Source organism: Camelina sativa, chromosome 12 (assembly GCF_030686135.1).
Source record: "Camelina sativa cultivar CO46 ecotype springtype chromosome 12, ASM3068613v1".
NCBI classification, from domain to species: domain Eukaryota; kingdom Viridiplantae; phylum Streptophyta; class Magnoliopsida; order Brassicales; family Brassicaceae; genus Camelina; species Camelina sativa.
In genome coordinates, this window is record NC_141891.1 from 31169411 (window position 1) to 31181617 (window position 12207).

The 12207-nt window shown below is 44.8% G+C and overlaps 21 non-coding genes and 3 pseudogenes across 21 annotated transcripts; all 24 read left to right on the plus strand.

Moving 5' to 3' along the window:
- The first annotated feature begins 344 nt into the window (after positions 1-344).
- On the plus strand, positions 345-463 carry LOC147931496 (5S ribosomal RNA). The gene has a single exon (XR_015576561.1). It is a non-coding gene; the product is annotated as a 5S ribosomal RNA (ribosomal RNA).
- Positions 464-851: 388 nt separating this feature from the next.
- Positions 852-970, plus strand: LOC147931497 (5S ribosomal RNA). The gene has a single exon (XR_015575634.1). It is a non-coding gene; the product is annotated as a 5S ribosomal RNA (ribosomal RNA).
- A 387-nt stretch (positions 971-1357) lies between these two features.
- LOC147931498 (5S ribosomal RNA) lies at positions 1358-1476 on the plus strand. The gene has a single exon (XR_015576562.1). It is a non-coding gene; the product is annotated as a 5S ribosomal RNA (ribosomal RNA).
- Positions 1477-1864: 388 nt separating this feature from the next.
- LOC147931499 (5S ribosomal RNA) lies at positions 1865-1983 on the plus strand. Its single transcript, XR_015575679.1, has one exon. It is a non-coding gene; the product is annotated as a 5S ribosomal RNA (ribosomal RNA).
- Positions 1984-2369: 386 nt separating this feature from the next.
- LOC147931500 (5S ribosomal RNA) lies at positions 2370-2488 on the plus strand. Its single transcript, XR_015576563.1, has one exon. It is a non-coding gene; the product is annotated as a 5S ribosomal RNA (ribosomal RNA).
- A 388-nt stretch (positions 2489-2876) lies between these two features.
- On the plus strand, positions 2877-2995 carry LOC147931501 (5S ribosomal RNA). Its single transcript, XR_015575635.1, has one exon. It is a non-coding gene; the product is annotated as a 5S ribosomal RNA (ribosomal RNA).
- Positions 2996-3382: 387 nt separating this feature from the next.
- Positions 3383-3501, plus strand: LOC147931502 (5S ribosomal RNA). Its single transcript, XR_015576564.1, has one exon. It is a non-coding gene; the product is annotated as a 5S ribosomal RNA (ribosomal RNA).
- Positions 3502-3889: 388 nt separating this feature from the next.
- Positions 3890-4008, plus strand: LOC147931503 (5S ribosomal RNA). Its single transcript, XR_015575680.1, has one exon. It is a non-coding gene; the product is annotated as a 5S ribosomal RNA (ribosomal RNA).
- Positions 4009-4394: 386 nt separating this feature from the next.
- LOC147931504 (5S ribosomal RNA) lies at positions 4395-4513 on the plus strand. The gene has a single exon (XR_015576565.1). It is a non-coding gene; the product is annotated as a 5S ribosomal RNA (ribosomal RNA).
- Positions 4514-4900: 387 nt separating this feature from the next.
- On the plus strand, positions 4901-5019 carry LOC147931505 (5S ribosomal RNA). The gene has a single exon (XR_015576567.1). It is a non-coding gene; the product is annotated as a 5S ribosomal RNA (ribosomal RNA).
- Positions 5020-5407: 388 nt separating this feature from the next.
- On the plus strand, positions 5408-5526 carry LOC147931506 (5S ribosomal RNA). The gene has a single exon (XR_015576305.1). It is a non-coding gene; the product is annotated as a 5S ribosomal RNA (ribosomal RNA).
- A 386-nt stretch (positions 5527-5912) lies between these two features.
- LOC147931507 (5S ribosomal RNA) lies at positions 5913-6031 on the plus strand. The gene has a single exon (XR_015576568.1). It is a non-coding gene; the product is annotated as a 5S ribosomal RNA (ribosomal RNA).
- A 388-nt stretch (positions 6032-6419) lies between these two features.
- On the plus strand, positions 6420-6538 carry LOC147931508 (5S ribosomal RNA). Its single transcript, XR_015575681.1, has one exon. It is a non-coding gene; the product is annotated as a 5S ribosomal RNA (ribosomal RNA).
- Positions 6539-6924: 386 nt separating this feature from the next.
- Positions 6925-7043, plus strand: LOC147931509 (5S ribosomal RNA). Its single transcript, XR_015576569.1, has one exon. It is a non-coding gene; the product is annotated as a 5S ribosomal RNA (ribosomal RNA).
- Positions 7044-7431: 388 nt separating this feature from the next.
- Positions 7432-7550, plus strand: LOC147931510 (5S ribosomal RNA). The gene has a single exon (XR_015575683.1). It is a non-coding gene; the product is annotated as a 5S ribosomal RNA (ribosomal RNA).
- Positions 7551-7936: 386 nt separating this feature from the next.
- LOC147931511 (5S ribosomal RNA) lies at positions 7937-8055 on the plus strand. Its single transcript, XR_015576570.1, has one exon. It is a non-coding gene; the product is annotated as a 5S ribosomal RNA (ribosomal RNA).
- A 390-nt stretch (positions 8056-8445) lies between these two features.
- On the plus strand, positions 8446-8564 carry LOC147931512 (5S ribosomal RNA). The gene has a single exon (XR_015575684.1). It is a non-coding gene; the product is annotated as a 5S ribosomal RNA (ribosomal RNA).
- Positions 8565-8951: 387 nt separating this feature from the next.
- On the plus strand, positions 8952-9070 carry LOC147931513 (5S ribosomal RNA). The gene has a single exon (XR_015576571.1). It is a non-coding gene; the product is annotated as a 5S ribosomal RNA (ribosomal RNA).
- A 388-nt stretch (positions 9071-9458) lies between these two features.
- Positions 9459-9577, plus strand: LOC147931514 (5S ribosomal RNA). The gene has a single exon (XR_015575685.1). It is a non-coding gene; the product is annotated as a 5S ribosomal RNA (ribosomal RNA).
- Positions 9578-9963: 386 nt separating this feature from the next.
- LOC147931515 (5S ribosomal RNA) lies at positions 9964-10082 on the plus strand (annotated as a pseudogene).
- A 388-nt stretch (positions 10083-10470) lies between these two features.
- Positions 10471-10589, plus strand: LOC147931516 (5S ribosomal RNA). The gene has a single exon (XR_015575686.1). It is a non-coding gene; the product is annotated as a 5S ribosomal RNA (ribosomal RNA).
- Positions 10590-10977: 388 nt separating this feature from the next.
- LOC147931517 (5S ribosomal RNA) lies at positions 10978-11096 on the plus strand (annotated as a pseudogene).
- Positions 11097-11484: 388 nt separating this feature from the next.
- On the plus strand, positions 11485-11603 carry LOC147931518 (5S ribosomal RNA; annotated as a pseudogene).
- A 388-nt stretch (positions 11604-11991) lies between these two features.
- LOC147931519 (5S ribosomal RNA) lies at positions 11992-12110 on the plus strand. The gene has a single exon (XR_015575715.1). It is a non-coding gene; the product is annotated as a 5S ribosomal RNA (ribosomal RNA).
- Positions 12111-12207: the final 97 nt, after the last annotated feature.

Below are 12207 nucleotides of genomic sequence, written 5' to 3' on the forward strand. Positions count from 1 at the left end.
ACATAGAGAACGTCGTAACTTTCAGACCGTGAGGAACCATGCAACCCATAATACCTTTTCGAAAAGCCCCAAGAGATCTTCTGGCAAGGAAATGGGACTTCGTACCATTGGACCATTCTCGAGGGCAGATTTTGACGTTTGAAGGCATTTAAGATGTTTTTTTTTATCCCGACACAATTAGTTACGGCTCCAAAACAGTGTTTGGACATGGTTATCGCTTGTTTTTCAACGTTGGAAGCACGTCCAAGGTGACTAAACCGATCCGCATATCAAGTGGGACCCACATCGAATGATCCATTCAGTTTTCAAAAAAGGATATATGCGATTGCATGGGATATACTAACGTATGCGATCATACAAGCACTAATGCACCGGATCCCATCAGAACTCCGCAGTTAAGCGTGCTTGGGCGAGAGTCGTACTAGGATGGGTGACCTCCCGGGAAATCCTCGTGTTGCATCCCTCCTCCTTTTTTTGTTTTTTTGGTTGTTTCGCAAGACTATAGTACATAGAGAACGTCGTAACTTTCAGACCGTGAGGAACCATGCAACCCATAATACCTTTTTGAAAAGCCCCAAGAGAGCTTCTGGCAAGGCAATGGGTCTTCGTGCCATTGGACCATTCTCGAGGGCAGATTTTGACGTTTGAAGGCATTTAAGATGTTTTTTTGTGATCCTGATACAATTAGTTACGGCTCCAAAACAGTGTTTGGACATGGTTATCGCTTGTTTTTCGACGTTGGAAGCATTTCCAAGGTGACTAAACCGGTCCGCATATCAAGTGGGACCCACATCGAATGATCCATTCAGTTTTCAAAAAAGGATATATGCGATTGCATGGGATATACTAATGGATGCGATCATACCAGCACTAATGCACCGGATCCCATCAGAACTCCGCAGTTAAGCGTGCTTGGGCGAGAGTCGTACTAGGATGGGTGACCTCCCGGGAAATCCTCGTGTTGCATCCCTCCTCCTTTTTTTGTTTTTTTGGTTGTTTCGCAAGACTATAGTACATAGAGAACGTCGTAACTTTCAGACCGTGAGGAACCATGCAACCCATAATACCTTTTTGAAAAGCCCCAAGAGAGCTTCTGGCAAGGCAATGGGTCTTCGTGCCATTGGACCATTCTCGAGGGCAGATTTTGACGTTTGAAGGCATTTAAGATGTTTTTTTTTATCCCGACACAATTAGTTACGGCTCCAAAACAGTGTTTGGACATGGTTATCGCTTGTTTTTCAACGTTGGAAGCACGTCCAAGGTGACTAAACCGATCCGCATATCAAGTGGGACCCACATCGAATGATCCATTCAGTTTTCAAAAAAGGATATATGCGATTGTATGGGATATACTAACGTATGCGATCATACAAGCACTAATGCACCGGATCCCATCAGAACTCCGCAGTTAAGCGTGCTTGGGCGAGAGTCGTACTAGGATGGGTGACCTCCCGGGAAATCCTCGTGTTGCATCCCTCCTCCTTTTTTTGTTTTTTTGGTTGTTTCGCAAGACTATAGTACATAGAGAACGTCGTAACTTTCAGACCGTGAGGAACCATGCAACCCATAATACCTTTTTGAAAAGCCCCAAGAGAGCTTCTGGCAAGGCAATGGGTCTTCGTGCCATTGGACCATTCTCGAGGGCAGATTTTGACGTTTGAAGGCATTTAAGATGTTTTTTTGTGATCCTGATACAATTAGTTACGGCTCCAAAACAGTGTTTGGACATGGTTATCGCTTGTTTTTCGACGTTGGAAGCATTTCCAAGGTGACTAAACCGGTCCGCATATCAAGTGGGACCCACATCGAATGATCCATTCAGTTTTCAAAAAAGGATATATGCGATTGCATGGGATATACTAACGGATGCGATCATACCAGCACTAATGCACCGGATCCCATCAGAACTCCGCAGTTAAGCGTGCTTGGGCGAGAGTCGTACTAGGATGGGTGACCTCCCGGGAAGTCCTCGTGTTGCATCCCTCCCCCTTTTTTTTTTTTTTGGTTGTTTCGCAAGACTATAGTACATAGAGAACGTCGTAACTTTCAGACCGTGAGGAACCATGCAACCCATAATACCTTTTCGAAAAGCCCCAAGAGATCTTCTGGCAAGGAAATGGGACTTCGTACCATTGGACCATTCTCGAGGGCAGATTTTGACGTTTGAAGGCATTTAAGATGTTTTTTTTTATCCCGACACAATTAGTTACGGCTCCAAAACAGTGTTTGGACATGGTTATCGCTTGTTTTTCAACGTTGGAAGCACGTCCAAGGTGACTAAACCGATCCGCATATCAAGTGGGACCCACATCGAATGATCCATTCAGTTTTCAAAAAAGGATATATGCGATTGCATGGGATATACTAACGTATGCGATCATACAAGCACTAATGCACCGGATCCCATCAGAACTCCGCAGTTAAGCGTGCTTGGGCGAGAGTCGTACTAGGATGGGTGACCTCCCGGGAAATCCTCGTGTTGCATCCCTCCTCCTTTTTTTGTTTTTTTGGTTGTTTCGCAAGACTATAGTACATAGAGAACGTCGTAACTTTCAGACCGTGAGGAACCATGCAACCCATAATACCTTTTTGAAAAGCCCCAAGAGAGCTTCTGGCAAGGCAATGGGTCTTCGTGCCATTGGACCATTCTCGAGGGCAGATTTTGACGTTTGAAGGCATTTAAGATGTTTTTTTGTGATCCTGATACAATTAGTTACGGCTCCAAAACAGTGTTTGGACATGGTTATCGCTTGTTTTTCGACGTTGGAAGCATTTCCAAGGTGACTAAACCGGTCCGCATATCAAGTGGGACCCACATCGAATGATCCATTCAGTTTTCAAAAAAGGATATATGCGATTGCATGGGATATACTAATGGATGCGATCATACCAGCACTAATGCACCGGATCCCATCAGAACTCCGCAGTTAAGCGTGCTTGGGCGAGAGTCGTACTAGGATGGGTGACCTCCCGGGAAATCCTCGTGTTGCATCCCTCCTCCTTTTTTTGTTTTTTTGGTTGTTTCGCAAGACTATAGTACATAGAGAACGTCGTAACTTTCAGACCGTGAGGAACCATGCAACCCATAATACCTTTTTGAAAAGCCCCAAGAGAGCTTCTGGCAAGGCAATGGGTCTTCGTGCCATTGGACCATTCTCGAGGGCAGATTTTGACGTTTGAAGGCATTTAAGATGTTTTTTTTTATCCCGACACAATTAGTTACGGCTCCAAAACAGTGTTTGGACATGGTTATCGCTTGTTTTTCAACGTTGGAAGCACGTCCAAGGTGACTAAACCGATCCGCATATCAAGTGGGACCCACATCGAATGATCCATTCAGTTTTCAAAAAAGGATATATGCGATTGTATGGGATATACTAACGTATGCGATCATACAAGCACTAATGCACCGGATCCCATCAGAACTCCGCAGTTAAGCGTGCTTGGGCGAGAGTCGTACTAGGATGGGTGACCTCCCGGGAAATCCTCGTGTTGCATCCCTCCTCCTTTTTTTGTTTTTTTGGTTGTTTCGCAAGACTATAGTACATAGAGAACGTCGTAACTTTCAGACCGTGAGGAACCATGCAACCCATAATACCTTTTTGAAAAGCCCCAAGAGAGCTTCTGGCAAGGCAATGGGTCTTCGTGCCATTGGACCATTCTCGAGGGCAGATTTTGACGTTTGAAGGCATTTAAGATGTTTTTTTGTGATCCTGATACAATTAGTTACGGCTCCAAAACAGTGTTTGGACATGGTTATCGCTTGTTTTTCGACGTTGGAAGCATTTCCAAGGTGACTAAACCGGTCCGCATATCAAGTGGGACCCACATCGAATGATCCATTCAGTTTTCAAAAAAGGATATATGCGATTGCATGGGATATACTAACGGATGCGATCATACCAGCACTAATGCACCGGATCCCATCAGAACTCCGCAGTTAAGCGTGCTTGGGCGAGAGTCGTACTAGGATGGGTGACCTCCCGGGAAGTCCTCGTGTTGCATCCCTCCCCCTTTTTTTTTTTTTTGGTTGTTTCGCAAGACTATAGTACATAGAGAACGTCGTAACTTTCAGACCGTGAGGAACCATGCAACCCATAATACCTTTTCGAAAAGCCCCAAGAGATCTTCTGGCAAGGAAATGGGACTTCGTACCATTGGACCATTCTCGAGGGCAGATTTTGACGTTTGAAGGCATTTAAGATGTTTTTTTTTATCCCGAACCAATTAGTTACGGCTCCAAAACAGTGTTTGGACATGGTTATCGCTTGTTTTTCAACGTTGGAAGCACGTCCAAGGTGACTAAACCGATCCGCATATCAAGTGGGACCCACATCGAATGATCCATTCAGTTTTCAAAAAAGGATATATGCGATTGCATGGGATATACTAACGTATGCGATCATACAAGCACTAATGCACCGGATCCCATCAGAACTCCGCAGTTAAGCGTGCTTGGGCGAGAGTCGTACTAGGATGGGTGACCTCCCGGGAAATCCTCGTGTTGCATCCCTCCTCCTTTTTTTGTTTTTTTGGTTGTTTCGCAAGACTATAGTACATAGAGAACGTCGTAACTTTCAGACCGTGAGGAACCATGCAACCCATAATACCTTTTTGAAAAGCCCCAAGAGAGCTTCTGGCAAGGCAATGGGTCTTCGTGCCATTGGACCATTCTCGAGGGCAGATTTTGACGTTTGAAGGCATTTAAGATGTTTTTTTTTATCCCGACACAATTAGTTACGGCTCCAAAACAGTGTTTGGACATGGTTATCGCTTGTTTTTCAACGTTGGAAGCACGTCCAAGGTGACTAAACCGATCCGCATATCAAGTGGGACCCACATCGAATGATCCATTCAGTTTTCAAAAAAGGATATATGCGATTGTATGGGATATACTAACGTATGCGATCATACAAGCACTAATGCACCGGATCCCATCAGAACTCCGCAGTTAAGCGTGCTTGGGCGAGAGTCGTACTAGGATGGGTGACCTCCCGGGAAATCCTCGTGTTGCATCCCTCCTCCTTTTTTTGTTTTTTTGGTTGTTTCGCAAGACTATAGTACATAGAGAACGTCGTAACTTTCAGACCGTGAGGAACCATGCAACCCATAATACCTTTTTGAAAAGCCCCAAGAGAGCTTCTGGCAAGGCAATGGGTCTTCGTGCCATTGGACCATTCTCGAGGGCAGATTTTGACGTTTGAAGGCATTTAAGATGTTTTTTTGTGATCCTGATACAATTAGTTACGGCTCCAAAACAGTGTTTGGACATGGTTATCGCTTGTTTTTCGACGTTGGAAGCATTTCCAAGGTGACTAAACCGGTCCGCATATCAAGTGGGACCCACATCGAATGATCCATTCAGTTTTCAAAAAAGGATATATGCGATTGTATGGGATATACTAACGGATGCGATCATACAAGCACTAATGCACCGGATCCCATCAGAACTCCGCAGTTAAGCGTGCTTGGGCGAGAGTCGTACTAGGATGGGTGACCTCCCGGGAAATCCTCGTGTTGCATCCCTCCTCCTTTTTTTGTTTTTTTGGTTGTTTCGCAAGACTATAGTACATAGAGAACGTCGTAACTTTCAGACCGTGAGGAACCATGCAACCCATAATACCTTTTTGAAAAGCCCCAAGAGATCTTCTGGCAAGGAAATGGGACTTCGTGCCATTGGACCATTCTCGAGGGCAGATTTTGACGTTTGAAGGCATTTAAGATGTTTTTTTTATCCCGACACAATTAGTTACGGCTCCAAAACAGTGTTTGGACATGGTTATCGCTTGTTTTTCAACGTTGGAAGCACGTCCAAGGTGACTAAACCGATCCGCATATCAAGTGGGACCCACATCGAATGATCCATTCAGTTTTCAAAAAAGGATATATGCGATTGTATGGGATATACTAACGTATGCGATCATACAAGCACTAATGCACCGGATCCCATCAGAACTCCGCAGTTAAGCGTGCTTGGGCGAGAGTCGTACTAGGATGGGTGACCTCCCGGGAAATCCTCGTGTTGCATCCCTCCTCCTTTTTTTGTTTTTTTGGTTGTTTCGCAAGACTATAGTACATAGAGAACGTCGTAACTTTCAGACCGTGAGGAACCATGCAACCCATAATACCTTTTTGAAAAGCCCCAAGAGAGCTTCTGGCAAGGCAATGGGTCTTCGTGCCATTGGACCATTCTCGAGGGCAGATTTTGACGTTTGAAGGCATTTAAGATGTTTTTTTGTGATCCTGATACAATTAGTTACGGCTCCAAAACAGTGTTTGGACATGGTTATCGCTTGTTTTTCGACGTTGGAAGCATTTCCAAGGTGACTAAACCGGTCCGCATATCAAGTGGGACCCACATCGAATGATCCATTCAGTTTTCAAAAAAGGATATATGCGATTGCATGGGATATACTAACGGATGCGATCATACCAGCACTAATGCACCGGATCCCATCAGAACTCCGCAGTTAAGCGTGCTTGGGCGAGAGTCGTACTAGGATGGGTGACCTCCCGGGAAGTCCTCGTGTTGCATCCCTCCCCCTTTTTTTTTTTTTTTGGTTGTTTCGCAAGACTATAGTACATAGAGAACGTCGTAACTTTCAGACCGTGAGGAACCATGCAACCCATAATACCTTTTCGAAAAGCCCCAAGAGATCTTCTGGCAAGGAAATGGGACTTCGTACCATTGGACCATTCTCGAGGGCAGATTTTGACGTTTGAAGGCATTTAAGATGTTTTTTTTATCCCGACACAATTAGTTACGGCTCCAAAACAGTGTTTGGACATGGTTATCGCTTGTTTTTCAACGTTGGAAGCACGTCCAAGGTGACTAAACCGATCCGCATATCAAGTGGGACCCACATCGAATGATCCATTCAGTTTTCAAAAAAGGATATATGCGATTGTATGGGATATACTAACGTATGCGATCATACAAGCACTAATGCACCGGATCCCATCAGAACTCCGCAGTTAAGCGTGCTTGGGCGAGAGTCGTACTAGGATGGGTGACCTCCCGGGAAATCCTCGTGTTGCATCCCTCCTCCTTTTTTTGTTTTTTTGGTTGTTTCGCAAGACTATAGTACATAGAGAACGTCGTAACTTTCAGACCGTGAGGAACCATGCAACCCATAATACCTTTTTGAAAAGCCCCAAGAGAGCTTCTGGCAAGGCAATGGGTCTTCGTGCCATTGGACCATTCTCGAGGGCAGATTTTGACGTTTGAAGGCATTTAAGATGTTTTTTTGTGATCCTGATACAATTAGTTACGGCTCCAAAACAGTGTTTGGACATGGTTATCGCTTGTTTTTCGACGTTGGAAGCATTTCCAAGGTGACTAAACCGGTCCGCATATCAAGTGGGACCCACATCGAATGATCCATTCAGTTTTCAAAAAAGGATATATGCGATTGCATGGGATATACTAACGGATGCGATCATACCAGCACTAATGCACCGGATCCCATCAGAACTCCGCAGTTAAGCGTGCTTGGGCGAGAGTCGTACTAGGATGGGTGACCTCCCGGGAAGTCCTCGTGTTGCATCCCTCCCCCTTTTTTTTTTTTTTGGTTGTTTCGCAAGACTATAGTACATAGAGAACGTCGTAACTTTCAGACCGTGAGGAACCATGCAACCCATAATACCTTTTCGAAAAGCCCCAAGAGATCTTCTGGCAAGGAAATGGGACTTTGTACCATTGGACCATTCTCGAGGGCAGATTTTGACGTTTGAAGGCATTTAAGATGTTTTTTTTTATCCCGACACAATTAGTTACGGCTCCAAAACAGTGTTTGGACATGGTTATCGCTTGTTTTTCAACGTTGGAAGCACGTCCAAGGTGACTAAACCGATCCGCATATCAAGTGGGACCCACATCGAATGATCCATTCAGTTTTCAAAAAAGGATATATGCGATTGCATGGGATATACTAACGTATGCGATCATACAAGCACTAATGCACCGGATCCCATCAGAACTCCGCAGTTAAGCGTGCTTGGGCGAGAGTCGTACTAGGATGGGTGACCTCCCGGGAAATCCTCGTGTTGCATCCCTCCTCCTTTTTTTTTTTTTTTTGGTTGTTTCGCAAGACTCTTAGTACATAGAGAACGTTGTAACTTTCAGACCGTGAGGAACCATGCAACCCATAATACCTTTTTGAAAAGCCCCAAGAGAGCTTCTGGCAAGGCAATGGGTCTTCGTGCCATTGGACCATTCTCGAGGGCAGATTTTGACGTTTGAAGGCATTTAAGATGTTTTTTTGTGATCCTGATACAATTAGTTACGGCTCCAAAACAGTGTTTGGACATGGTTATCGCTTGTTTTTCGACGTTGGAAGCATTTCCAAGGTGACTAAACCGGTCCGCATATCAAGTGGGACCCACATCGAATGATCCATTCAGTTTTCAAAAAAGGATATATGCGATTGCATGGGATATACTAACGGATGCGATCATACCAGCACTAATGCACCGGATCCCATCAGAACTCCGCAGTTAAGCGTGCTTGGGCGAGAGTCGTACTAGGATGGGTGACCTCCCGGGAAGTCCTCGTGTTGCATCCCTCCCCCTTTTTTTTTTTTTTTGGTTGTTTCGCAAGACTATAGTACATAGAGAACGTCGTAACTTTCAGACCGTGAGGAACCATGCAACCCATAATACCTTTTCGAAAAGCCCCAAGAGATCTTCTGGCAAGGAAATGGGACTTTGTACCATTGGACCATTCTCGAGGGCAGATTTTGACGTTTGAAGGCATTTAAGATGTTTTTTTTTATCCCGACACAATTAGTTACGGCTCCAAAACAGTGTTTGGACATGGTTATCGCTTGTTTTTCAACGTTGGAAGCACGTCCAAGGTGACTAAACCGATCCGCATATCAAGTGGGACCCACATCGAATGATCCATTCAGTTTTCAAAAAAGGATATATGCGATTGTATGGGATATACTAACGTATGCGATCATACAAGCACTAATGCACCGGATCCCATCAGAACTCCGCAGTTAAGCGTGCTTGGGCGAGAGTCGTACTAGGATGGGTGACCTCCCGGGAAATCCTCGTGTTGCATCCCTCCTCCTTTTTTTGTTTTTTTGGTTGTTTCGCAAGACTATAGTACATAGAGAACGTCGTAACTTTCAGACCGTGAGGAACCATGCAACCCATAATACCTTTTTGAAAAGCCCCAAGAGAGCTTCTGGCAAGGCAATGGGTCTTCGTGCCATTGGACCATTCTCGAGGGCAGATTTTGACGTTTGAAGGCATTTAAGATGTTTTTTTGTGATCCTGATACAATTAGTTACGGCTCCAAAACAGTGTTTGGACATGGTTATCGCTTGTTTTTCGACGTTGGAAGCATTTCCAAGGTGACTAAACCGGTCCGCATATCAAGTGGGACCCACATCGAATGATCCATTCAGTTTTCAAAAAAGGATATATGCGATTGCATGGGATATACTAACGGATGCGATCATACCAGCACTAATGCACCGGATCCCATCAGAACTCCGCAGTTAAGCGTGCTTGGGCGAGAGTCGTACTAGGATGGGTGACCTCCCGGGAAGTCCTCGTGTTGCATCCCTCCCCCTTTTTTTTTTTTTTGGTTGTTTCGCAAGACTATAGTACATAGAGAACGTCGTAACTTTCAGACCGTGAGGAACCATGCAACCCATAATACCTTTTCGAAAAGCCCCAAGAGATCTTCTGGCAAGGAAATGGGACTTCGTACCATTGGACCATTCTCGAGGGCAGATTTTGACGTTTGAAGGCATTTAAGATGTTTTTTTTTATCCCGACACAATTAGTTACGGCTCCAAAACAGTGTTTGGACATGGTTATCGCTTGTTTTTCAACGTTGGAAGCACGTCCAAGGTGACTAAACCGATCCGCATATCAAGTGGGACCCACATCGAATGATCCATTCAGTTTTCAAAAAAGGATATATGCGATTGCATGGGATATACTAACGTATGCGATCACACAAGCACTAATGCACCGGATCCCATCAGAACTCCGCAGTTAAGCGTGCTTGGGCGAGAGTCGTACTAGGATGGGTGACCTCCCGGGAAATCCTCGTGTTGCATCCCTCCTCCTTTTTTTGTTTTTTTGGTTGTTTCGCAAGACTATAGTACATAGAGAACGTCGTAACTTTCAGACCGTGAGGAACCATGCAACCCATAATACCTTTTTGAAAAGCCCCAAGAGAGCTTCTGGCAAGGCAATGGGTCTTCGTGCCATTGGACCATTCTCGAGGGCAGATTTTGACGTTTGAAGGCATTTAAGATGTTTTTTTGTGATCCTGATACAATTAGTTACGGCTCCAAAACAGTGTTTGGACATGGTTATCGCTTGTTTTTCGACGTTGGAAGCATTTCCAAGGTGACTAAACCGGTCCGCATATCAAGTGGGACCCACATCTAATGATCCATTCAGTTTTCAAAAAAGGATATATGCGATTGCATGGGATATACTAACGGATGCGATCATACCAGCACTAATGCACCGGATCCCATCAGAACTCCGCAGTTAAGCGTGCTTGGGCGAGAGTCGTACTAGGATGGGTGACCTCCCGGGAAGTCCTCGTGTTGCATCCCTCCCCCTTTTTTTTTTTTTTTTGGTTGTTTCGCAAGACTATAGTACATAGAGAACGTCGTAACTTTCAGACCGTGAGGAACCATGCAACCCATAATACCTTTTCGAAAAGCCCCAAGAGATCTTCTGGCAAGGAAATGGGACTTCGTACCATTGGACCATTCTCGAGGGCAGATTTTGACGTTTGAAGGCATTTAAGATGTTTTTTTTTATCCCGACACAATTAGTTACGGCTCCAAAACAGTGTTTGGACATGGTTATCGCTTGTTTTTCAACGTTGGAAGCACGTCCAAGGTGACTAAACCGATCCGCATATCAAGTGGGACCCACATCGAATGATCCATTCAGTTTTCAAAAAAGGATATATGCGATTGTATGGGATATACTAACGTATGCGATCATACAAGCACTAATGCACCGGATCCCATCAGAACTCCGCAGTTAAGCGTGCTTGGGCGAGAGTCGTACTAGGATGGGTGACCTCCCGGGAAATCCTCGTGTTACATCCCTCCTCCTTTTTTTGTTTTTTTGGTTGTTTCGCAAGACTATAGTACATAGAGAACGTCGTAACTTTCAGACCGTGAGGAACCATGCAACCCATAATACCTTTTTGAAAAGCCCCAAGAGAGCTTCTGGCAAGGCAATGGGTCTTCGTGCCATTGGACCATTCTCGAGGGCAGATTTTGACGTTTGAAGGCATTTAAGATGTTTTTTTGTGATCCTGATACAATTAGTTACGGCTCCAAAACAGTGTTTGGACATGGTTATCGCTTGTTTTTCAACGTTGGAAGCACGTCCAAGGTGACTAAACCGATCCGCATATCAAGTGGGACCCACATCGAATGATCCATTCAGTTTTCAAAAAAGGATATATGCGATTGCATGGGATATACTAACGTATGCGATCATACAAGCACTAATGCACCGGATCCCATCAGAACTCCGCAGTTAAGCGTGCTTGGGCGAGAGTCGTACTAGGATGGGTGACCTCCCGGGAAATCCTCGTGTTACATCCCTCCTCCTTTTTTTGTTTTTTTGGTTGTTTCGCAAGACTATAGTACATAGAGAACGTCGTAACTTTCAGACCGTGAGGAACCATGCAACCCATAATACCTTTTTGAAAAGCCCCAAGAGAGCTTCTGGCAAGGCAATGGGTCTTCGTACCATTGGACCATTCTCGAGGGCAGATTTTGACGTTTGAAGGCATTTAAGATGTTTTTTTGTTATCCCGACACAATTAGTTACGGCTCCAAAACAGTGTTTGGACATGGTTATCGCTTGTTTTTCGATGTTGGAAGCATTTCCAAGGTGACTAAACCGGTCCGCATATCAAGTGGGACCCACATCGAATGATCCATTCAGTTTTCAAAAAAGGATATATGCGATTGCATGGGATATACTAACGGATGCGATCATACCAGCACTAATGCACCGGATCCCATCAGAACTCCGTAGTTAAGCGTGCTTGGGCGAGAGTCGTACTAGGATGGGTGACCTCCCGGGAAGTCCTCGTGTTGCATCCCTCCCCCTTTTTTTTTTTTTTTGGTTGTTTCGCAAGACTATAGTACATAGAGAACGTCGTAACTTTCAGACCGTGAGGAACCATGCAACCCATAATAC